The sequence below is a fragment of the Convolutriloba macropyga genome, chromosome 8 (genome assembly GCF_964194025.1).
Source record: "Convolutriloba macropyga chromosome 8, txConMacr16.3, whole genome shotgun sequence".
Classification (NCBI taxonomy): Eukaryota; Metazoa; Xenacoelomorpha; order Acoela; family Convolutidae; genus Convolutriloba; species Convolutriloba macropyga.
The window spans coordinates 35,025,784-35,051,750 of record NC_134475.1 but is presented as its reverse complement, the minus strand read 5'-3'; positions in this window follow the sequence as shown (position 1 = coordinate 35,051,750).

Here is a 25,967-nt window from a genome sequence, read left to right as displayed (position 1 = left end):
TAAGACGCTAAATGTTAAAGGCTGTGTTTTCGTTATTTTTCGCTTTTTCTCGATTTTTGGCACAAAACGCAAACATACTGGTCTAACCAATTCTGAATCTGCAAAAGAGTTGGTCGGAATAAGTGTTTTGGACGAAAAGTTAGATTTGTGGTGGAAATTGCAATTTGCCGTATAAGATGCTAAAATTTTCCGTACAAGTCTCCATGTTTTCGTTAATGTTTGCTTTTTTCTAAGTTTTTGGGCACAAAACGCAAAAATACTAGTCCAACCAGTCCTTAATCTGCAAAAGAATTGGTCATAATAGGAGTATTGGAAGAAAAGTGTGATTTGTGGTGCAAATCACAATTTGCCGTATAAGGCGCTAAAATTTGAAGTCTCAACAGTTTTGTTAATGTTTGCTTTTTCTCGCTTTTTAGCGCAAAACACAAACATACTACTTTAATCAGCTCTGAATCTGCAAAAGTTTTGGTCCGAAAAAGTGTTTTGGATCAATAAACTTGTCAGAAGAAAAATATGCAAAATGTTTCAGGTGTCGAGAAAAACTTCTGGAAAAGAAAATAGCAAACAAAAAAATACTGGGAACGAGTATCGGAAACCAATTGCATTCAGATTTTCCAAAGGCATTCAGTTTTTCTAAGGGTTCTTTTTCAAAAGCAAAGATGGAGATTAGAGAGCTTCACCCATTGGTGGCAAATGTCTCGTTTTTTCAACTTCGAAAAAACTCAGAATTTCTTAATGGTTGGATGAACTTCAAAAATCCAAAAGATTGTGCGTTGACGTACGATCTTGTCAAAAACTGTCCACAATATGGTATTCTGGTGTACAAAATGGGAGATTGCCAGGCAGCAGAGTTCAAAGAATGCTTGACAACGCCGAAATGTCAATTTCGAAAAAAATGGTTCCTTTGCAAAACTTTTCTGAAAATGTTGATCAAACAAAAATAAATTTATTGTAACCAAAAGCGTTTTTAAAGCGTAGACTCATTGTTGCCGTCTGGTAGATTCTTTTGAATTTCGTTCTCGAACGAACCTAGACGAAATAAAAAGTCTTCGCTAAAAGCCTTCTATTTTTCGAGACGTAGGAAGTCTTCTGAGTTTAGCATATAGGCCTCAATGCCAACAGGTAATAGTTCGGGAAACAACCAGATTTTCCTGCTGGCATTAGAATTGGGGTTTTTGAGTAGTTATATAGAGCAAAATTTATCTTGTAATTCATGTTAAAAAGGTCTGCAGTATTTTGCACAAGACGCCAATTTTTTTTTCGCACAAGACGCTAAATTTTAAAGTCTCACTGTTTTCGGTAATGTTTGCTTTTTCTCAATTTTTAGCGCAAAACGCAAACATACTAGTCCAACCAGTTCTGAATCTGCAAAAAATTTGGTCAAAATAAGTGATTTGGAAGAAAAGTTAGATTTGTGGTGGAAATTGCAATTTGACGGACAAGAGGCTAAAAGTTAAAGGCTCAGTGTTTTCGTTAATGTTTGCTTTTTGCTGCTTTTCGGTGCAAAACACAAACATGCTAGTCTAACAAATTCTCAATATGCAAAAGATTTGGTCAAAATAAATGATCTGGAAGAAAAGTTAGATTTGTGGTGGAAATTGCAATTTGCCGCACAAGACGCTAAAATTTAAAGGCTCAGTGATTTTTGCAATGTTTGCTTTTTCTCGCTTTTTGGTGCAAAGGCAAACATTCTAGTCCAACTGGTTCAGAATCTACAAAAAACTTGGTCAGAATCAGTGTTTTGGAAGAAAAGTTAGATTTGTGGTGGAAATTACAGTTTGCGGCGCAGGACGCTAAAATTTAAACTCTCAAAGTACTGTCTTTATCTACAACTTTGAAAATACTGTTATGCGGATTTTCGTGAGCTGACTTGTGCGGCTGAAAAACTGCCGTCAGTATTGAATGAGTTATACGGTAAAGTTAACACAAAATTTCAAATCACAAACTTCTCTATAGTAGTTAAAAAAAATGGTCTTCTCTAAAAGTTTTCTATTTCTCGAGGTGGTGATATGACATATGTCTGCTATTTCTCGATATTCGGCAAAAAACGCAAAATTTATTGGCACAAAACGTAAACATACTGGTCTAACCAATTCTGAGTATGAAAAAAATTGGTCAGAATAAGTGTTTTGGAAGAAAAGTTATATTTGTGGTGGAAATTGCAATTTGCCGCACAAGACGCTAAAATTTAAAGGCTTCAAAGTGTTTTCAATATTTTTTGCTTTCTCTCGATTTTTAGCACAGAACGCAAACATACTGGCCTAACCAATTCTGAATATGCAAAAGAATTGGCCAGAATAAGTGTTTTGGAAGAAAAGTTAGATTTGTGGAAATTGCAATTTGCCGCAGAAGATGCTAAAATTTAAAGGCTAAGTATTTTCGTTAATTTTTCCTTTTTCTCCATTTTTGGCACAACACGCAAACATACTAGTCTAGCCAATTCTGAATATGCAAAAGAATTGGTCAAAATAAGTGTTTTGGACGAAAAGTTAGATTTGTGGTTGAAATTGCAATTTGCCGCACATGAAGCTAAAATTTAAAGGCTCAGTTCCGTGTTTTCGTTAATTTCTGCTTTTTTCTGGATTTCTGGGAAAAAACGCAAACCTATTGGTCTAACTAATTCTGAATATGCAAAAGAATTCGTCAGAATAAGTGCTTTGGAAGATAAGTTATATTTGTGATGGAAATTGCAATTTGCCGCACAAGACGCTAAAAATTAAAGGCTCAGTGTTTTCAAAATTTTTGCTTTTTCTCGATTTTTGGCACAAAACGCTAACACACTGGCCTAAACAATTCTGAATATGCAAAAGAATTCGTCAGAATAATTGTTTTGGAAGAAAAGTTAGATTTGTGTTGGAAATTGCAAATTGCCGCAAAGACGCTAAAATTTAAAGGCTCAGTGTTTTCAATATTTTTTTGCTTTTTTCTCAATTTTTCGCACAAAACGCAAACATACTGGCCTAAACAATTCTGAATATGCAAAAGAATTGTCAGAATAAGTGTTTTGGAAGAAAAGTTATATTTGTGGTGGAAATTGCAATTTGCCGCACAAGACGCTAAAATTTAAAGGCTCAGTGTTTTCAATATTTTTTTGCTTTTTCTCGATTTTTGGCACAAAACGCAAACATACTGGTCTAACCAATTCTGAATATGCAAAAGAATTGTCAGAATAAGTGTTTTGGAAGAAAAGTTATATTTGTGGTGGAAATTGCAATTTGCCGCACAATTCGCTAAAATTTAAAGGCTCAGTGTTTTCAATATTTTTTTTGCTTTTTTCTCGATTTTTGGCACAAAACGCAAACATGCTGGCCTAAACAATTTTGAATATGCGAAAGAATTCGTCAGAATGAGTGTTTTGGAAGAAAAGTTAGATTTGTGGTGGAAATTGCAATTTGCCGCACAAGACGCTAAAATTTAAAGGCTCAGTGTTTTCAATATTTTTTTGCTTTTTCTCAATTTTTGGCACAAAACGCAAACATACTGGTCTAACCAATTCTGAATATGCAAAAAAAAATCGGTCAGAGTAAGTGTTTTGGAAGAAAAGTTAGATTTGTGGTGGAAATTGCTAATTGCCGCAAAGACGCTAAAATTTAAAGGCTCAGTGTTTTCAATATTTTTTTGCTTTTTTCTCGATTTTTGGCACAAAACGCAAACATACTGGTCTAACCAATTCTGAATATGCAAAAGAATTCGTCAGAATAAGTGTTTTGGAAGAAAAGTTATATTTGTGGTGGAAATTGCAATTTGCCGCTCAAGACGCTGAAATTTAAAGGCTCAGTGTTTTCAATATTTTTTTGCTTTTTTTCTCAATTTTTTGGCACAAAACGCAAACATACTGGCCTAAACAATTCTGAATATGCGAAAGAATTCGTCAGAATGAGTGTTTTGGAAGAAAAGTTAGATTTGTGGTGGAAATCGCAATTTGCCGCCCAAGACGCTAAAATTTAAAGGCTCAGTGTTTTCAATATTTTTTTTGCTTTTTTGTCGATTTTTGGCACAAAACGCAAACATACTGGTCTAACCAATTCTGAATATGCAAAAAAAAATCGGTCAGAGTAAGTGTTTTGGAAGAAAAGTTAGATTTGTGGTGGAAATTGCTATTTGCCGCAAAGACGCTAAAATTTAAAGGCTCAGTTCCGTGTTTTCGTTAATTTCTGCTTTTTTCTGGATTTCTAGGATGAAACGCAAACATACTGGTCTAACCAATTCTGAATATGCAAAAGAATTGGTCAGTATAAGTGTTTTGGAAGAAAAGTTAGATTTGTGGTGGAAATTGCACTTTGCCGCACAAGACGCTAAAATTTAAAGGCTCAGTGTTTTCAATATTTTTTTTGCTTTTTTGTCGATTTTTGGCACAAAACGCAAACATACTGGCCTAAACAATTCTGAATATGCAAAAGAATTCGTCAGAATAAGTGTTTTGGGAGAAAAGTTAGATTTGTGTTGGAAATTGCACTTTGCCGCACAAGACGCTAAAATTTAAAGGCTCAGTGTTTTCAATATTTTTTTTGCTTTTTTGTCGATTTTTGGCACAAAACGCAAACATACTGGCCTAAACAATTCTGAATATGCAAAAGAATTCGTCAGAATAAGTGTTTTGGGAGAGAAGTTATATTTGTGGTGGAAATTGCAATTTGCCGCACAAGACGCTAAAATTTAAAGGCTCAGTGTTTTCATTATTTGTTTGCTTTTTCTCGATTTTTGGCACAAAAAGCAAACATACTGGCCTAAACAATTCTGAATATGCAAAAGAAATGGTCAGAATAATTGTTTTGGAAGAAAAGTTAGATTTGTGTTGGAAATTGCAATTTGCCGCAAAGACGCTACAATTTAAAGGCTCAGTTCCGTGTTTTCGTTAATTTCTGCTTTTTTTCTGGATTTCTGGGATGAAACGCAAACATACTGGTCTAACCAATTCTGAATATGCAAAAGAATTGGTCAGAATAAGTGTTTTGGAAGAAAAGTTATATTTGTGGTGGAAATTGCAATTTGCCGAACAAGACGCTAAAATTTAAAGGCTCAGTGTTTTCAATATTTTTTTTTGCTTTTTCTCAATTTTTGACACAAAACGCAAACATACTGGCCTATACAATTCTGAATATGCAAAAGAATTCGTCAGAATTAATGTTTTGGAAGAAAAGTTATATTTGTGTTGGAAATTGCAATTTGCCGCAAAGACGCTAAAATTTAAAGGCTCAGTTCAGTGTCTTCGTTAATTTCTGCTTTTTTCTGGATTTCTGGGATGAAACGCAAACATACTGGTCTAACCAATTCTGAAGATGCAAAGGAATTGGTCAGAATAGGTGTTTTGGAAGAAAAGTTATATTTGTGGTGGAAATTGCAATTTGCCGCACAAGACGCTAAAATTTAAAGGCTCAGTGTTTTCAATATTTTTTTGCTTTTTCTCGATTTTTGGCACAAAATGCAAACATACTGGTCTAACCAATTCTGAATATGCAAAAAAATCGGTCAGAGTAAGTGTTTTGGAGGAAAAGTTAGATTTGTGGTGGAAATTGCTATTTGCCGCAAAGACGCTAAAATTTAAAGGCTCAGTTCCGTGTTTTCGTTAATTTCTGCTTTTTTTCTGGATTTCTGGGATGAAACGCAAACATACTGGTCTAACCAATTCTGAATATGCAAAAGAATTCGTCAGAATAAGTGTTTTGGAAGAAAAGTTAGATTTGTGGTGGAAATTGCAATTTGCCGCACAAGACGCTAAAATTTAAAGGCTCAGTGTTTTCAATATTTTTTTGCTTTTTGTCGATTTTTGGCACAAAACGCAAACATACTGGCCTGAACAATTCTGAATATGCAAAAGAATTCGTCAGAATAAGTGTTTTGGGAGAAAAGTTATTTTTGTGGTGGAAATAGCAATTTGCCGCACAAGACGCTAAAATTTAAAGGCTCAGTGTTTTCAATATTTTTTTTTGCTTTTTCTCGATTTTTGGCACGAAACGCAAACATACTGGCCTATACAATTCTGAATATGCAAAAAAATTCGTCAGAATTAATGTTTTGGTAGAAAAGTTATATTTGTTTTGGAAATTGCAATTTGCCGCAAAGACGCTAAAATTTAAAGGCTCAGTTCCGTGTTTTCGTTAATTTCTGCTTTTTTTTCTGGATTTCTGGGATGAAAGGCAAACATACTGGTCTAACCAATTCTGAATTTGCAAAGGAATTGGTCAGAATAGGTGTTTTGGAAGAAAAGTTATATTTGTGTTGGAAATTGCAATTTGCCGCAAAGACGCTAAAATTTAAAGGCTCAGTTCAGTGTCTTCGTTAATTTCTGCTTTTTTCTGGATTTCTGGGATGAAACGCAAACATACTGGTCTAACCAATTCTGAATATGCAAAGGAATTGGTCAGAATAGGTGTTTTGGAAGAAAAGTTATATTTGTGGTGGAAATTGCAATTTGCCGCACAAGACGCTAAAATTTAAAGGCTCAGTGTTTTCAATATTTTTTTGCTTTTTCTCGATTTTTGGCACAAAATGCAAACATACTGGTCTAACCAATTCTGAATATGCAAAAAAATCGGTCAGAGTAAGTGTTTTGGAGGAAAAGTTAGATTTGTGGTGGAAATTGCTATTTGCCGCAAAGACGCTAAAATTTAAAGGCTCAGTTCCGTGTTTTCGTTAATTTCTGCTTTTTTTCTGGATTTCTGGGATGAAACGCAAACATACTGGTCTAACCAATTCTGAATATGCAAAAGAATTCGTCAGAATAAGTGTTTTGGAAGAAAAGTTAGATTTGTGGTGGAAATTGCAATTTGCCGCACAAGACGCTAAAATTTAAAGGCTCAGTGTTTTCAATATTTTTTTGCTTTTTGTCGATTTTTGGCACAAAACGCAAACATACTGGCCTAAACAATTCTGAATATGCAAAAGAATTCGTCAGAATAAGTGTTTTGGGAGAAAAGTTATTTTTGTGGTGGAAATAGCAATTTGCCGCACAAGACGCTAAAATTTAAAGGCTCAGTGTTTTCAATATTTTTTTTTGCTTTTTCTTGATTTTTGGCACGAAACGCAAACATACTGGCCTATACAATTCTGAATATGCAAAAAAATTCGTCAGAATTAATGTTTTGGAAGAAAAGTTATATTTGTGTTGGAAATTGCAATTTGCCGCAAAGACGCTAAAATTTAAAGGCTCAGTTCCGTGTTTTCGTTAATTTCTGCTTTTTTTTCTGGATTTCTGGGATGAAAGGCAAACATACTGGTCTAACCAATTCTGAATTTGCAAAGGAATTGGTCAGAATAGGTGTTTTGGAAGAAAAGTTATATTTGTGGTGGAAATTGCAATTTGCCGCACAAGACGCTAAAATTAAAGGCTCAGTGTTTTCAGTATTTTTTTTGCTTTTCTTCGATTTTTGGCACAAAACGCAAACATACTGGTCTAACCAATTCTGAATATGCAAAAAAAAATCGGTCAGAGTAAGTGTTTTGGAAGAAAAGTTAGATTTGTGGTGGAAATTGCTATTTGCCGCAAAGACGCTAAAATTTAAAGGCTCAGTTCCGTGTTTTCGTTAATTTCTGCTTTTTTCTGGATTTTTGGGATGAAACGCAAACATACTGGTCTAACCAATTCTGAATATGCAAAAGAATTGGTCAGAATAAGTGTTTTGGAAGAAAAGTTAGATTTGTGGTGGAAATTGCAATTTGCCGCACAAGACGCTAAAATTTAAAGGCTCAGTGCTTTCAATATTTTTTTGCTTTTTGTCGATTTTTGGCACAAAACGCAAACATACTGGCCTAAACAATTTTGAATATGCAAAAGAATTCGTCAGAATAAGTGTTTTGGGAGAAAAGTTATTTTTGTGGTGGAAATTGCAATTTGCCGCACAAGACGCTAAAATTTAAAGGCTCAGTGTTTTCAATATTTGTTGGCTTTTTCTCGATTTTTGGCACAAAACGCAAACATACTGGCCTAAACAATTCTGAATATGCAAAAGAATTCCTCAGAATAATTGTTTTGGAAGAAAAGTTAGATTTGTGTTGGAAATTGAAATTTGCCGCAAAGACGCTAAAAATTAAGGGCTCAGTTCCGTGTTTTCGTTAATTTCTGCTTTTTTTTCTAGATTTCTGGGATGAAACGCAAACATACTGGTCTAATCAATTCTGAATATGCAAAAGAATTGGTCAGAATGAGTGTTTTGAAGAAAAGTTAGATTTGTGGTGGAAATTGCAATTTGCCGCACAAGACGCTAAAATTTAAAGGCTCAGTGTTTTCAATATATTTTTCTGCTTTTTCTCGATTTTTGGCACAAAACGCAAACATACTGGCCTAAACAATTTTGAATATGCAAAAGAATTCGTCAGAATAAGTGTTTTGGAAGAAAAGTTATATTTGTGGTGGAAATTGCAATTTGCCGCACAAGACGCTAAAAATTAAAGGCTCAGTGTTTTCAATATTTGTTTGCTTTTTCTCGACTTTGGCACAAAACGCAAACATACTGGCCTAAACAATTCTGAATATGCAAAAGAATTCGTCAGAATAATTGTTTTGGAAGAAAAGTTAGATTTGTGTTGGAAATTGCAATTTGCCGCAAAGACGCTAAAATTTAAAGGCTCAGTTCCGTGTTTTCGTTAATTTCTGCTTTTTTTCTGGATTTCTGGGATGAAACGCAAACATACTGGTCTAACCAATTCTGAATATGCAAAAGAATTGGTCAGAATAAGTGTTTTGGAAGAAAAGTTAGATTTGTGGTGGAAATTGCAATTTGCCGCAAAGACGCTTAAATTTAAAGGTTCAGTTCCGTGTTTTCGTTAATTTCTGCTTTTTTCTGAATTTCTGGGATGAAACGCAAACATACTGGTCTAACCAATTCTGAATATGCAAAAGAATTGGTCAGAATAATTGTTTTGGAAGAAAAGTTAGATTTGTGGTGGAAATTGCAATTTGCCGCACAAGACGGTAAAATTTGAAGGCTCAGTGTTTTCAATATTTTTTTTTTGCTTTTTCTCAATTTTTGGCACAAAACGCAAACATACTGGCCTAAACAATTCTGAATATGCAAAAGAATTCGTCAGAATAATTGTTTTGGAAGAAAAATTAAATTTGTGGTGGAAATTGCAATTTGCCGTAAAGACGCTAAAATTTAATGGCTCAGTTCCGTGTTTTCGTTAATTTCTGCTTTTTTCTGGATTTCTGGGATGAAACGCAAACATACTGGACTAACCAATTCTGAATATGCAAAAGAGTTTGTCAGAATAAGTGTTTTGGAAGAAAAGTTAGATATGTGGTGGAAATTGCAATTTGCCGCACAAGACGCTAAAATTTAAAGGCTCAGTGTTTTCAATATTTTTTCTTGCTTTTTCTCGATTTTTGGCACAAAACGCAAACATACTGGCCTAAACAATTCTGAATATGCACAAGAATTCGTCAGAATAAGTGTTTCGGAGGAAAAGTTAGATTTGTGGTGGAAATTGCAATTTGCCGCACAAGACGCTAAAATTTAAAGGCTCAGTGTTTTCAATATTTTTTTGCTTTTTCTCGAATTTTGGCACAAAAAGCAAACATACTGGCCTAAACAATTCTGAATATGCAAAAGAATTGGTCAGAATAAGTGTTTTGGAAAAAAAGTTAGATTTGTGGTGGAAATTGCAATTTGCGCACAAGACGCTAAAACTTAAAGGCTCAGTGTTTTCAATATTTTCTTGCTTTATCTCAATTTTTGGCACAAAACGCAAACATACTGGCCTCAACAATTCTGATTGTGCAAAAGAATTCGTCAGAATAATTGTTTTGGAAGAAAAATTAAATTTGTGGTGGAAATTGCAATTTGCCGTAAAGACGCTAAAATTTAATGGCTCAGTTCCGTGTTTTCGTTAATTTCTGCTTTTTTCTGGATTTCTGGGATGAAACGCAAACATACTGGACTAACCAATTCTGAATATGCAAAAGAGTTTGTCAGAATAAGTGTTTTGGAAGAAAAGTTAGATATGTGGTGGAAATTGCAATTTGCCGCACAAGACGCTAAAATTTAAAGGCTCAGTGTTTTCAATATTTTTTCTTGCTTTTTCTCGATTTTTGGCACAAAACGCAAACATACTGGCCTAAACAATTCTGAATATGCACAAGAATTCGTCAGAATAAGTGTTTCGGAGGAAAAGTTAGATTTGTGGTGGAAATTGCAATTTGCCGCACAAGACGCTAAAATTTAAAGGCTCAGTGTTTTCAATATTTTTTTGCTTTTTCTCGAATTTTGGCACAAAAAGCAAACATACTGGCCTAAACAATTCTGAATATGCAAAAGAATTGGTCAGAATAAGTGTTTTGGAAAAAAAGTTAGATTTGTGGTGGAAATTGCAATTTGCGCACAAGACGCTAAAACTTAAAGGCTCAGTGTTTTCAATATTTTCTTGCTTTATCTCAATTTTTGGCACAAAACGCAAACATACTGGCCTCAACAATTCTGATTGTGCAAAAGAATTCGTCAGAATAATTGTTTTGGAATAAAAGTTAGGTTTGTGGTGGAAATTGCAATTTGCCGCAAAGACGCTAAAATTTAAAGGCTCAGTTCCGTGTTTTCGTTAATTTCCGCTTTTTTCTGGATTTCTGGGATGAAACGCAAACATACTGGTCTAACCAATTCTGAATATGCAAAAGAATTTGTCAGAATAAGTGTTTTGGAAGAAAAGTTAGATTTGTGGTGGAAATTGCAATTTGCCACACAAGACGCTAAAATTTAAAGGCTCAGTGTTTTCAATATTTTTTGCTTTTTCCCGATTTTTGGCACAAAACACAAATATACTGTCCTAAACAATTCTGAATATGCAAAAGAATTCGTCAGAATAAGTGTTTTGGAAGAAAAGTTAGATTTGTGGTGGAAATTGCAATTTGCCGCAAAGACGCTAAAATTTAAAGGTTCAGTTCCGTCTTTTCGTTAATTTCTGCTTTTTTTCTGGATTTCTGGTATGAAACGCAAACATACTGGCCTAAACAATTCTGAATATGCGAAAGAATTGGTCAGAATAAGTGTTTTGGAAGAAAAGTTAGATTTGTGGTGGAAATTGCAATTTGCCGCACAAGACGCTAAAATTTAAAGGCTCAGTGTTTTCAATATTTTTTTGCTTTTTGTCAATTTTCGGCACAAAACGCAAACATACTGGCCTAAACAATTCTGAATGTGCAAAAGAACTCGTCAGAATAATTGTTTTGGAAGAAAAGTTAGATTTGTGGTGGAAATTGCAATTTGCCGCAAAGACGCTAAAATTTAAAGGCTCAGTTCCGTGTTTTCGTTAATTTCTGCTTTTTTCTGGATTTCTGGGATGAAACGCAAAGATACTGGTCTAACCAATTCTGAATATGCAAAAGAATTGGTCAGAATAAGTGTTTTGGAAGAAAAGTTAGATTTGTGGTGGAAATTACAATTTGCCACACAAGACGCTAAAATTTAAAGGCTCAGTGTTTTCAATTTTTTTTTGCTTTTTCTCGATTTTTGGCACAAAACGCAAATATACTGGCCTAAACAATTCTGAATATGCAAAAGAATTCGTCAGAATAAGTGTTTTGGAAGAAAAGTTAGATTTGTGTTGGAAATTGCAATTTGCCGCAAAGACGCTAAAATTTAAAGGTTCAGTTCCGTGTTTTCGTTGATTTCTGCTTTTTTTCTGGATTTCTGGGATGAAACGCAAACATACTGGCCTAAACAATTCTGAATATGCAAAAGAATTGGTCAGAATAAGTGTTTTGGAAGAAAAGTTAGATTTGTGGTGGAAATTGCAATTTGCCGCACAAGACGCTAAAATTTAAAGGCTCAGTGTTTTCAATATTTTTTTGCTTTTTCTCAATTTTTGGCACAAAACGCAAACATACTGGCCTAAACAATTCTGAATGTGCAAAAGAATTCGTCAGAATAATTGTTTTGGAAGAAAAGTTAGATTTGTGGTGGAAATTGCAATTTGCCGCAAAGACGCTAAAATTTAAAGGCTCAGTTCCGTGTTTTCGTTAATTTCTGCTTTTTTCTGGATTTCTGGGATGAAACGCAAACATACTGGTCTAACCAATTCTGAATATGCAAAAGAATTGGTCAGAATAAGTGTTTTGGAAGAAAAGTTAGATTTGTGGTGGAAATTACAATTTGCAACACAAGACGCTAAAATTTAAAGGCTCAGTGTTTTCAATATTTTTTGCTTTTTCTCGACTTTTGGCACAAAACGCAAATATAGTGGCCTAAACAATTCTGAATATGCAAAAGAATTCGTCAGAATAAGTGTTTTGGAAGAAAAGTTAGATTTGTGGTGGAAATCGCAATTTGCCGCAAAGACGCTAAAATTTAAAGGTTCAGTTCCGTGTTTTCGTTGATTTCTGCGTTTTTTTCTGGATTTCTGGGATGAAACGCAAACATACTGGCCTAAACAATTCTGAATATGCAAAAGAATTGGTCAGAATAAGTGTTTTGGAAGAAAAGTTAGATTTGTGGTGGAAATTGCAATTTGCCGCACAAGACGCTAAAATTTAAAGGCTCAGTGTTTTCAATATTTTTTTTGCTTTTTCTCAATTTTTGGCACAAAACGCAAACATACTGGCCTATACAATTCTGAATGTGCAAAAGAATTCATCAGAATAATTGTTTTGGAAGAAAAGTTAGATTTGTGTTGGAAATTGCAATTTGCCGCAAAGACGCTAAAATTTAAAGGCTCAGTTCCGTGTTTTCGTTAATTTCTGCTTTTTTCTGGATTTCTGGGATGAAACGCAAACATACTGGTCTAACCAATTCTGAATATGCAAAAGAATTGGTCAGAATAAGTGTTTTGGAAGAAAAGTTAGATTTGTGGTGGAAATTACAATTTGCCACACAAGACGCTAAAATTTAAAGGCTCAGTGTTTTCAATATTTTTTGCTTTTTCTCGATTTTTGGCACAAAACGCAAACATACTGGTCTAACCAATTCTGAATATGCAAAAGAACTGGTCAGAATAAGTGTTTTGGAAGAAAAGTTAGATTTGTGGTGGAAATTGCAATTTGCCGCACAAGACGCTAAAATTTAAAGGCTCAGTGTTTTCAATATTTTTTTGCTTTTTCTCGATTTTTGGCACAAAACGCAAACATACTGGCCTAAACAATTCTGAATATGCAAAAGAATTCGTCAGAATAAGTGTTTTGGAAGAAAAGTTAGATTTGTGGTGGAAATTGCAATTTGCCGCACAAGACGCTAAAATTTAAAGGCTCAGTGTTTTCAATATCTTTTTGCTTTTTCTCGATTTTTGGCACAAAACGCAAACATACTGGCCTAAACAATTCTGAATATGCAAAAGAATTCGACAAAATAATTGTTTTGGAAGAAAAATTAGATTTGTGGTGGAAATTGCAATTTGCCGCAAAGACGCTAAAAATTAATAGCTCAGTTCCGTGTTTTCGTTAATTTCTGCTTTTTTCTGGATTTCTGGGATGAAACGCAAACATACTGGACTAACCAATTCTGAATATGCAAAAGAATTGGTCAGAATAAGTGTTTTGGAAAAAAAGTTAGATTTGTTGTGGAAATTGCAATTTGCCGCACAAGACGCTAAAATTTAAAGGCTCACTGTTTTCACTATTTTTTTTGCTTTTTCTCGATTTTTGGCACAAAACGTAAACATACTGGCCTAAACAATTCTGAATATGCAAAAGAATTTGTCAGAATAAGTGTTTTGGAAGAAAAGTGAGATTTGTGGTGGAAATTGCAATTTGCCGCACAAGACGCTAAAATTTGAAGGCTCAGTGTTTTCAATATTTTTTTTGCTTTTTCTCGATTTTTGGCACAAAACGCAAACATACTGGCCTAAACAATTCTGAATATGCAAAAGAATTCGTCAGAATAATTGTTTTGGAAGAAAAATTAGATTTGTGGTGGAAATTGCAATTTGCCGCAAAGACGCTAAAATTTAATAGCTCAGTTCCGTGTTTTCGTTAATTTCTGCTTTTTTCTGGATTTCTGGGATGAAACGCAAACATACTGGACTAACCAATTCTGAATATGCAAAAGAATTGGTCAGAATAAGTGTTTTGGAAAAAAAGTTAGATTTGTGGTGGAAATTGCAATTTGCCGCACAAGACGCTAAAATTTAAAGGCTCAGTGTTTTCACTATTTTTTTTTGCTTTTTCTCGATTTTTGGCACAAAACGTAAACATACTGGCCTAAACAATTCTGAATATGCAAAAGAATTTGTCAGAATAAGCGTTTTGGAAGAAAAGTGAGATTTGTGGTGGAAATTGCAATTTGCCGCACAAGACGCTAAAATTTGAAGGCTCAGTGTTTTCAATATTTTTTTTGCTTTTTCTCGATTTTTGGCACAAAACGCAAACATACTGGCCTAAACAATTCTGAATATGCAAAAGAATTCGTCAGAATAATTGTTTTGGAAGATAAGTTAGATTTGTGGTGGAAATTGCAATTTGCCGCAAAGACGCTAAAAATTAAAGGCTCAGTTCCGTGTTTTCGTTAATTTCTGTTCTTTTTCTGGATTTCTGGGATGAAACGCAAACATACTGGTCTAACCAAATCTGAATATGCAAAAGAATTGGTCAGAATAAGTGTTTTGGAAGAAAAGTTAGATTTGTGGTGGAAATTGCTATTTGCCGCACAAGACGCTAAAATTTAAAGGCTCAGTACCGTGTTTTCGTTAAGTTTTGCTTTTTGTCGGTTTTTGGGACAAAACGCAAACATAGTGGCCTAGCGAATTCTGAATTTGCAAAAGAATTCGTCAGAATAATTGTTTTGGAAGAAAAGTTAGATTTGTGGTGGAAATTGCAATTTTCCGCACTAGAAGCTAAAATTTAAAGGCTCATTTCCGTGTTTTCGTTAATTTCTGCTTTTTTCTGGATTTCTGGGATGAAACGCAAACATACTGGTCTAACCAAATCTGAATATGCAAAAGAATTGGTCAGAATAAGTGTTTTGGAAGAAAAGTTAGATTTGTGGTGGAAATTGCTATTTGCCGCACAAGACGCTAAAATTTAAAGGCTCAGTACCGTGTTTTCGTTAAGTTTTGCTTTTTGTCGGTTTTTGGGACAAAACGCAAACATAGTGGCCTAGCGAATTCTGAATTTGCAAAAGAGTTCGTCAGAACAATTGTTTTGGAGGAAAAGTTAGATTTGTGGTGGAAATTACAGTTTGCCGCACTAGACGCTAAAATTTAAAGGCCAGAATTTTCGTTAATTTTTGCTTTTTCTCGATTTTTGGCACAAAACGCAAACATACTAGTCTAATCAATTCTGAATATGCAAAAAAATTGGTCATAGTAAGTGTTTTGGAGGAAAAGTTAGATTTGTGGTGGAAATTTCAGTTTGCCGCACTAGACGCTAAAATTTAAAGGCTCAGTATTTTCGTTAATTTTTGCTTTTTCTCGATTTTTGGCACAAAACGCAAACATACTGGTCTAACCAAATCTGAATATGCAAAAGAATTGGTCAGAATAAGTGTTTTGGAAGAAAAGTTAGATTTGTGGTGGAAATTGCAATTTGCCGCACAAGACGCTAAAATTTAAAGGCTCAGTGTTTTCAATGTTTTTTTTTGCTTTTTCTCGATTTTTGGCACAAAACGCAAACATACTGGCCTAAACAATTCTGAATATGCAAAAGAATTCGTCAGAATAATTGTTTTGGAAGAAAAGTTAGATTTGTGGTAGAAATTGCTATTTGCCGCACAAGACGCTAAAATTTAAAGGCTCAGTACCGTGTTTTCGTTAAGTTTTGCTTTTTGTCGGTTTTTGGGACAAAACGCAAACATAGTGGCCTAGCGAATTCTGAATTTGCAAAGAATTCGTCAGAATAATTGTTTTGGAAGAAAAGTTAGATTTGTGGTGGAAATTGCAATTTTCCGCACTAGACGCTAAAATTTAAAGGCTCAGTTCCGTGTTTTCGTTAATTTCTGCTTTTTTCTGGATTTCTGGGATGAAACGCAAACATACTGGTCTAACCAATTCTGAATATGCAAAAGAATTGGTCAGAATAAGTGTTTTGGAGGAAAAGTTAGATTTGTGGTGGAAATTGCAGTTTGCCGCACTAGACGCTAAAATTTAAAGGCTCAGTATTTTCGTTAATTTTTGCTTTTTCTCGATTTTTGGCACAAAACGCAAACATACTGGTCTAATCAATTCTGAATATGCAAAAAAAATGGTCATAGTAAGTGTTTTGGGGGAAAAATTAGATTTGTGGTGGAAATTGCAGTTTGCCGCACTAGACGCTAAAACTTAAAGGCTCAGTGTTTTCAATATTTTCTACTTTTTCTCAATTTTTGGCAAAAAACTCAAACATACTGGCCTAACAAATTCTGAATATGCAAAAGAATTCGTCAGAACAAGTGTTTTGGAATAAAAGTTAGATTTGTGGTGGAAATTGCAATTTGCCGCACTAGACGCCAAAAATTTAAAGGCTCAGTTCCGTGTTTTCGTTAATTTTTGCTTTTTTGTCAGTATTTGCGACAAAGCGCAAACATAATGGTCTAACCATTTCCGAATATGCAAAAAAATCGGTCAGAGTAAGTGTTTTGGAAGAAAAGTTAGATTTGTGGTCGAAATTGCAATTTGACGCACAAGACGCGAAAAATTTAAAGGCTCAGTTCCGTGTTTTCGTTAATTTTTGCTTTTTTTCAGTATTTGCGACAACACGCAAACATAATGGTCTAACCATTTCTGAATATGCAAATTAATTGGTCAGAATAAGTGTTTTGGAAGAAAAGTTAGATTTGGGGTGGAAATTGCAGTTTGCCGCACTGGACGCTAAAATTTAAAGGCTCAGTATTTTCGTTAATTTTTGCTTTTTCTCGATTTTTGGCACAAAACGCCAACATACTGCTCTAACCAATTCTGAATTTGCAAAAAAAAAAATTGGTCAGAGTAAGTGTTTTGGAAGAAAAGTTATATTTGTGGTGGAAATTGCAATTTGCCGCACAAGACGCTAAAACTTAAAGGCTCAGTGTTTTCAATATTTTCTACTTTTTCTCAATTTTTGGCAAAAAACTCAAACATACTGGCCTAACCAATTTTGAATATGCAAAAGAATTCGTCAGAACAAGTGTTTTGCAATAAAAGTTAGATTTGTGGTGGAAATTGCAATTTGCCGCACTAGACGCCAAAAATTTAAAGGCTCAGTTCCGTGTTTTCGTTAATTTTTGCTTTTTTGTCAGTATTTGCGACAAAGCGCAAACATAATGGTCTAACCATTTCTGAATATGCAAAAAAATCGGTCAGAGTAAGTGTTTTGGAAGAAAAGTTAGATTTGTGGTCGAAATTGCAATTTGACGCACAAGACGCGAAAAATTTAAAGGCTCAGTTCCGTGTTTTCGTTAATTTTTGCTTTTTTTCAGTATTTGCGACAAAGCGCAAACATAATGGTCTAACCATTTCCGAATATGCAAAAAAATCGGTCAGAGTAAGTGTTTTGGAAGAAAAGTTAGATTTGTGGTCGAAATTGCAATTTGACGCACAAGACGCGAAAAATTTAAAGGCTCAGTTCCGTGTTTTCGTTAATTTTTGCTTTTTTTCAGTATTTGCGACAACACGCAAACATAATGGTCTAACCATTTCTGAATATGCAAATTAATTGGTCAGAATAAGTGTTTTGGAAGAAAAGTTAGATTTGGGGTGGAAATTGCAGTTTGCCGCACTGGACGCTAAAATTTAAAGGCTCAGTATTTTCGTTAATTTTTGCTTTTTCTCGATTTTTGGCACAAAACGCCAACATACTGGTCTAACCAATTCTGAATATGCAAAAAAAATTGGTCAGAGTAAGTGTTTTGGAAGAAAAGTTATATTTGTGGTGGAAATTGCAATTTGCCGCACAAGACGCTAAAACTTAAAGGCTCAGTGTTTTCAATATTTTCTACTTTTTCTCAATTTTTGGCAAAAAGCTCAAACATACTGGCCTAACCAATTCTGAATATGCAAAAGAATTCGTCAGAACAAGTGTTTTGGAATAAAAGTTAGATTTGTGGTGGAAATTGCAATTTGCCGCACTAGACGCCAAAAATTTAAAGGCTCAGTTCCGTGTTTTCGTTAATTTTTGCTTTTTTGTCAGTATTTGCGACAAAGCGCAAACATAATGGTCTAACCATTTCTGAATATGCAAAAAAATCGGTCAGAGTAAGTGTTTTGGAAGAAAAGTTAGATTTGTGGTCGAAATTGCAATTTGACGCACAAGACGCGAAAAATTTAAAGGCTCAGTTCCGTGTTTTCGTTAATTTTTGCTTTTTTTCAGTATTTGCGACAAAACGCAAACATAATGGTCTAACCATTTCTGAATATGCAAATTAATTGGTCAGAATAAGTGTTTTGGAAGAAAAGTTAGATTTGGGGTGGAAATTGCAGTTTGCCGCACTAGACGCTAAAATTTAAAGGCTCAGTATTTTCGTTAATTTTTGCTTTTTCTCGATTTTTGGCACAAAAAGCCAACATACTGGTCTAAACAATTCTGAATATGCAAAAAAATTGGTCAGAGTAAGTGTTTTGGAAGAAAAGTTATATTTGTGGTGGAAATTGCAATTTGCCGCACAAGACGCTAAAACTTAAAGGCTCAGTGTTTTCAATATTTTCTACTTTTTCTCAATTTTTGGCAAAAAACTCAAACATACTGGCCTAACCAATTCTGAATATGCAAAAGAATTCGTCAGAACAAGTGTTTTGGAATAAAAGTTAGATTTGTGGTGGAAATTGCAATTTGCCGCACTAGACGCCAAAAATTTAAAGGCTCAGTTCCGTGTTTTCGTTAATTTTTGCTTTTTTGTCAGTATTTGCGACAAAGCGCAAACATAATGGTCTAACCATTTCTGAATATGCAAAAAAATCGGTCAGAGTAAGTGTTTTGGAAGAAAAGTTAGATTTGTGGTGGAAATTGCAATTTGCCGCACTAGACGCCAAAAATTTAAAGGCTCAGTTCCGTGTTTTCGTTAATTTTTGCTTTTTTGTCAGTATTTGCGACAAAGCGCAAACATAATGGTCTAACCATTTCTGAATATGCAAAAAAATCGGTCAGAGTAAGTGTTTTGGAAGAAAAGTTAGATTTGTGGTCGAAATTGCAATTTGACGCACAAGACGCGAAAAATTTAAAGGCGCAGTTCCGTGTTTTCGTTAATTTTTGCTTTTTTTTTCAGTATTTGCGACAACACGCAAACATAATGGTCTAACCATTTCTGATATGCAAATTAATTGGTCAGAATAAGTGTTTTAGAAGAAAAGTTAGATTTGGGGTGGAAATTGCAGTTTGCCGCACTGGACGCTAAAATTTAAAGGCTCAGTATTTTCGTTAATTTTTGCTTTTTCTCGATTTTTGGCACAAAACGCCAACATACTGGTCTAACCAATTCTGAATATGCAAAAAAAAATTGGTCAGAGTAAGTGTTTTGGAAGAAAAGTTATATTTGTGGTGGAAATTGCAATTTGCCGCACAAGACGCTAAAACTTAAAGGCTCAGTGTTTTCAATATTTTCTACTTTTTCTCAATTTTTGGCAAAAAACTCAAACATACTGGCCTAACCAATTCTGAATATGCAAAAGAATTCGTCAGAACAAGTGTTTTGGACTAAAAGTTAGATTTGTGGTGGAAATTGCAATTTGCCGCACTAGACGCCAAAAATTTAAAGGCTCAGTTCCGTGTTTTCGTTAATTTTTGCTTTTTTGTCAGTATTTGCGACAAAGCGCAAACATAATGGTCTAACCATTTCTGAATATGCAAAAAAATCGGTCAGAGTAAGTGTTTTGGAAGAAAAGTTAGATTTGTGGTCGAAATTGCAATTTGACGCACAAGACGCGAAAAATTTAAAGGCTCAGTTCCGTGTTTTCGTTAATTTTTGCTTTTTTTCAGTATTTGCGACAAAACGCAAACATGATGGTCTAACCATTTCTGAATATGCAAATTAATTGGTCAGAATAAGTGTTTTGGAAGAAAAGTTAGATTTGGGGTGGAAATTGCAGTTTGCCGCACTAGACGCTAAAATTTAAAGGCTCAGTATTTTCGTTAATTTTTGCTTTTTCTCGATTTTTGGCACAAAAAGCCAACATACTGGTCTAACCAATTCTGAATATGCAAAAAAATTGGTCAGAGTAAGTGTTTTGGAAGAAAAGTTATATTTGTGGTGGAAATTGCAATTTGCCGCACAAGACGCTAAAACTTAAAGGCTCAGTGTTTTCAATATTTTCTACTTTTTCTCAATTTTTGGCAAAAAACTCAAACATACTGGCCTAACCAATTCTGAATATGCAAAAGAATTCGTCAGAACAAGTGTTTTGGAATAAAAGTTAGATTTGTGGTGGAAATTGCAATTTGCCGCACTAGACGCCAAAAATTTAAAGGCTCAGTTCCGTGTTTTCGTTAATTTTTGCTTTTTTGTCAGTATTTGCGACAAAGCGCAAACATAATGGTCTAACCATTTCTGAATATGCAAAAAAATCGGTCAGAGTAAGTGTTTTGGAAGAAAAGTTAGATTTGTGGTCGAAATTGCAATTTGACGCACAAGACGCGAAAAATTTAAAGGCTCAGTTCCGTGTTTTCGTTAATTTTTGCTTTTTTTCAGTATTTGCGACAAAACGCAAACATAATGGTCTAACCATTTCTGAATATGCAAATTAATTGGTCAGAATAAGTGTTTTGGAAGAAAAGTTAGATTTGGGGTGGAAATTGCAGTTTGCCGCAATGGACGCTAAAATTTAAAGGCTCAGTGTTTTCGTTAATTTTTGCTTTTTCTCGATTTTTGGCGCAAAACGCAAACATACTGGTCTAACCAATTCTGATTATGCAGAAAAATTGGTCAGAATAAGCGTTCTGGTAGAAAAGTTGGATTTGTGGTCGAAATTGCAATTTGCCGCACTAGACGCTAAAATTTAAAGGCTCAGTACCGTGTTTTCGTTAAGTTTTGCTTTTTTGTCGGTTTTTGGGACAAAACGCAAACATAGTGGCCTAGCGAATTCTGAATATGCAAAAGAATTGGTCAGAATAAGTGTTTTGGACGAAAAGATGGATTTGTGGTCGAAATTGCAATTTTCCGCACTAGATGCTCAAATTTAAAGGCTCAGTACCGTGTTTTCGTTAAGTTTAGCTTTTTTGTCGGTTTTTGGGACGAAACGCAAAAATAGTGGTCTAACGAATTCTGAATATGCAAATTATTTGGTCAGAATAAGTGTTTTAGAAGAAAAGTTAGATTTGGGTTGGAAATTGCAATTTGCCGCACTAGACGCTAAAATTTAAAGGCTCAGTATTTTCGTTAATTTTTGTTTTTTCTCGATTTTTGGCACAAAACGCAAACATACTGGTTGAACCAATTCTGAATATGCAGAAGAATTGGTCAGAATAAGCGTTCTGGTAGAAAAGTTGGATTTGTGGTCGAAATTCCAATTTGCCGCGCTAGACGCTAAAATTTAAAGGCTCAGTACCGTGTTTTCGTTAAGTTTTTCTTTTTTGTCGGTTTTTGGGACAAAACGCAAACATAGTGGCCTAACGAATTCTGAATATGCAAAAGAATTGGTCAGAATAAGTGTTTTGGACGAAAAGTTAGATTTGTGGTGGAAATTTCAATTTGCCGCACAAGACGCTAAAATTTAAAGGCTGTGTTTTCTTTAATGTTTGCTTTATCTCGGTTTTTGGCACAAAACGTAAACATACTGGTCTATCCAATTCCGAATATGCAAATGAAGTGGTCAGAATAAGTGTTTTGGACGAAAAGTTAGATTTGTGGTGGAAATTACAATTTGCCGTACAAGCCGCTAATATTTAAAGTCTCAATATTTTCGTTAATGTTTGCTTTTTCTCGCTTTTTGGCGAAAAACGCAAACATACTAGTGCAACCATTTCTGAATATGCAAAAGAAGTGGTCAGAATAAGTGATTTGGAAGAAAAGTTGGATTTGTGGTGGAAATTGCAATTTTCCGCACTAGATGCTCAAATTTAAAGGCTCAGTACCGTGTTTTCGTTAAGTTTAGCTTTTTTGTCGGTTTTTGGGACGAAACGCAGAAATAGTGGTCTAACGAATTCTGAATATGCAAATTATTTGGTCAGAATAAGTGTTTTGGAAGAAAAGTTAGATTTGGGTTGGAAATTGCAATTTGCCGCACTAGACGCTAAAATTTAAAGGCTCAGTATTTTCGTTAATTTTTGTTTTTTCTCGATTTTTGGCACAAAACGCAAACATACTGGTTGACCCAATTCTGAATATGCAGAAGAATTGGTCAGAATAAGCGTTCTGGTAGAAAAGTTGGATTTGTGGTCGAATTTCCAATTTGCCGCACTAGACGCTAAAATTTAAAGGCTCAGTACCGTGTTTTCGTTAAGTTTTTCTTTTTTGTCGGTTTTTGGGACAAAACGCAAACATAGTGGCCTAACGAATTCTGAATATGCAAAAGAATTGGTCAGAATAAGTGTTTTGAACGAAAAGTTAGATTTGTGGTGGAAATTTCAATTTGCCGCACAAGACGCTAAAATTTAAAGGCTGTGTTTTCTTTAATGTTTGCTTTATCTCGGTTTTTGGCACAAAACGTAAACATACTGGTCTAACCAATTCCGAATATGCAAAAAATTGGTCAGAATAAGTGTTTTGGACGAAAAATTAGATTTGTGGTGGAAATTACAATTTGCCGTACAAGCCGCTAATATTTAAAGTCTCAATATTTTCGTTAATGTTTGCTTTTTCTCGCTTTTTGGCGCAAAACGCAAACATACTAGTGCAACCATTTCTGAATATGCAAAAGAAGTGGTCAGAATAAGTGATTTGGAAGAAAAGTTGGATTTGTGGTGGAAATTACAATTTGCAGTAGAAGCCGCTAAAATTTAAAGTCTCAATTTTTTCGTTAATATTTGCTTTTTCTCGCTTTTTGACGCCAAACACAGTCATACTGGACCCAACAGTTCTGAATCTGCAAAAGAATTGGTCAGAATAAGTTTTTTGGAAGAAAAGTTGGATATGTGGTGGAAATTACAATTTGCCGTACAAGCCGCTAAATTTTAAAGTCTCAAAATTTTTGTTAATGTTTGGCTTTTCTCGCTTTTTGGCGCAAAACACAAAGACACTAGTCCAACCAGTTCTGAATCTGCAAAAGAATTGGTCAGAATAAGTGTTTTGGAGGAAAAGTTATATTTGTGGTGAAAATTACAGTTTGCGGCATAAGACAAGTACGCTAAAATTTCTCTGTGAACTTTCTTTATCTACAACTTTGACAATACTGTTATGCGGTTTTTCGGGAGCTGACTTGTGCGGCTGAAATACTGCTGTCAGTATTGAAAGAGTTATACGGTGAAGTTACCACAAAAATTGAAATTTCTCTAGAATAGTTTAAAAAAAAGTGTCTCCTCGAAAAGTCTTCTATTTCTTGAGGTGTTAATATGACATGTCTGATTTTTTCTAAGTTTTAGTGGTTTGCTAGTTTATACAATCTGTATCTGTTCTAATTGGAGCCAAGATTTGGTCAAAAATGTTTTGCCTTGATTACGGCAAGACTGTAAACTCGCCAGGAAAAATATTATGTTCCAAATTTAATTATTTTTCTAATAGGTAAAATTGTCAAATTTTTTTTTAAAAACCCTCTCAGTTAAAGACGATTTTTTTTCTCTGGGACTCCTATAGTTTTTCGGGAAATGCCCATTTTGAGTTATGGCTCTCGGAGTTTTTAATAGTTCACTATATGTAACTTCTATAATCGTTCCTCCTTGATATTACTTTATAAGAAAAGATATTGATAAAACTCAATCACCTTGTTGTTTTAACTTCAGAAGTATGAAGCCTCAAAGTTTAGTTGACTCACAGGATGCAACTGAGTCACAATGTTCTTAACGGCGGATAAACAAATGTGTGAAATTGGTTGGAAATGATCCGGAGCTCGAAAGGAAAGCTCAAAAGCTTATGTGGTTCTTCGTCAGCCCCAACGAGGTTAAACCGTTTGCGCTATCTTGTAATGATGGATTCTGGCCTCAAACTATCAGCCTTGCTGACAGAATGGAGATGAAGAAACCAAACTTTGTTCAATTTACGTCCGCAAAAATGGGTGATTTTCTGGGAGAATGTGTGTGCAAAGTGAAAAGAAAGTTTGAAAAGCAAACATGGAAAATGATATCAGCCGAGAGAGCCGGGAAATTGGATATGGCATCTACAACAACCCGTGACATCGGGTTTTTTCATGATCTCTTATCTCTCTCTCTTTGAATTCGGCAAGAGCTTAAGAAAATCAATCGCATTGTTTTTTTGTCTTTCCAATTGTAATTTCTCCCAGTATTAATTTATGATAACTGTTTTTGTCCTGCGGGTTGTTTAAGACATTTTGCAATATAAAGCTACTTTTTTAGAGTCAACGGGAACTTTTCACTCATCAACGAGCCTACTCATGCAGAAAACGTACCACCGCATAACCATGATGAAACGATTGTAATTGAGCCTGAAAAGAGAAGAGAAAGGACAAAAAATCTACCAAAGATGATGCGGTTGCAGATCCGATTGTGGTTCTAGGAGATCTTGACGCCAATACCCCTAAAAATTTGGAAATTCCGGAGATTAGAATTTTTAATTTAAAATATGAGAAAAATTAATTTAAAAGAATGAGAAAAATGGTAAAAAATTTAGTCAGCTATTATTGCTGTCAGCGATTTATTGTTGTCATTTCCTTTTTATAAGGACGAGAAGGACTCTGATGAAGTTCAATGCAAAGAGTTGATGGATTTTGTTGCCCGAAAATTCCATGAGATGGCAGAGGTCAATCAAGAGCATGTTAGAAAGCAGGTGAAAGAGGCTGCAAAGTTTAAACATAAATTTCTCGAACTGCTTAAGACGAATGGTAACCAAGAGAGTGCGATAGTTAATAGCAGTTCCGTCATGCTAGATGATGAAACGCAGAGTTGTGAACCTGTGATTTTCGATGGCGAAGACCTGACAAAGATTGTTGGGACAGATGGTCCTTCATGTTTTGGCCGCCTCCTGGGATCAAAATTATTTGGAAGTGACAAAAAATGCATCTGACATTTCAAGCGGCTAGGGCGCAAGTACAACCGAAAAAATGGGAGGAGACCCTGTGCAAAAGAAAAAGAGGAACTCTTCAAAAGTTCGTATTCTGTTATTAAAAGTTCCAGTTTTCTGTTTAAAACTAAGGATTTTCGTCACCTTTACTTCATTTATGATTTCAACTTTAGATTAGCTCTTTGTTTTCATCAAGTTTCTTGGATGAAAAGTATGCTTTTTTCAGAAGTTGTCAGGCAGAAGTTCCAAAGCAATCCCAATTAATCAGTAGCAGAGGCTAACAGAAGGGCCTATCAATACGGCAGCGAAATGAAAGCATTGTTATCGCTGGTAGATGAACACCAAAGACAAAAGGACCAAAATAATGACAATTAATTTGCTGTTATTGTTAATAGGCTGAAGATACTGTAGTTGACTGCAGGGCTGTAGTATCAACTTTTCGGGCATTTGGTGCTATAATTTTTATCTCTGACATAAAATTAGTAGACCATTGTCTGATTTTTCGATTTGTTTGATTTTGATCTTCTTTAAAATGCTGTCAAATTTTTAATTGACCGTCAATTGATTTTTGCCAGTCGATTTGCTTTTTCTAAGCACAGTCAATTCCAGTCAATTGATTTTCTGCTCTGATACTATCAATATGATTGAACGCTGTTGTTGTAGCCATCTGAAGGTTAGCTTGTTTTCTTCAGGTGTGATATAGTTGAAATGGAGAAAATCTTGGCAACAAAAACGTACAGAATTGTCAAGCTGAAAACAAATCCCGCAGAACGATTACCAGTTGTCTTGACTCCTTATCTGATGAAGTCAATTTTGAGAAGCAATTAGCGGGCTGGCAATCATTTCCTATTAATCTCAAGAAACAAGAGTTTGAAAATTTTAAAAAAAAAAGAATTAACGACTGTATCGTATCACACAAAGAGAAATTGAAGCGCGTCCGTGATGAAGAAAAAGCGAAATACGAGGAGCTGATAAATGTGCTGAGTGTGGTCATGAAAGGCTAGGAGCCTACTGTAGATAATGTATCCAACCATGAGGCTATAATGTGGAACGGCAAAA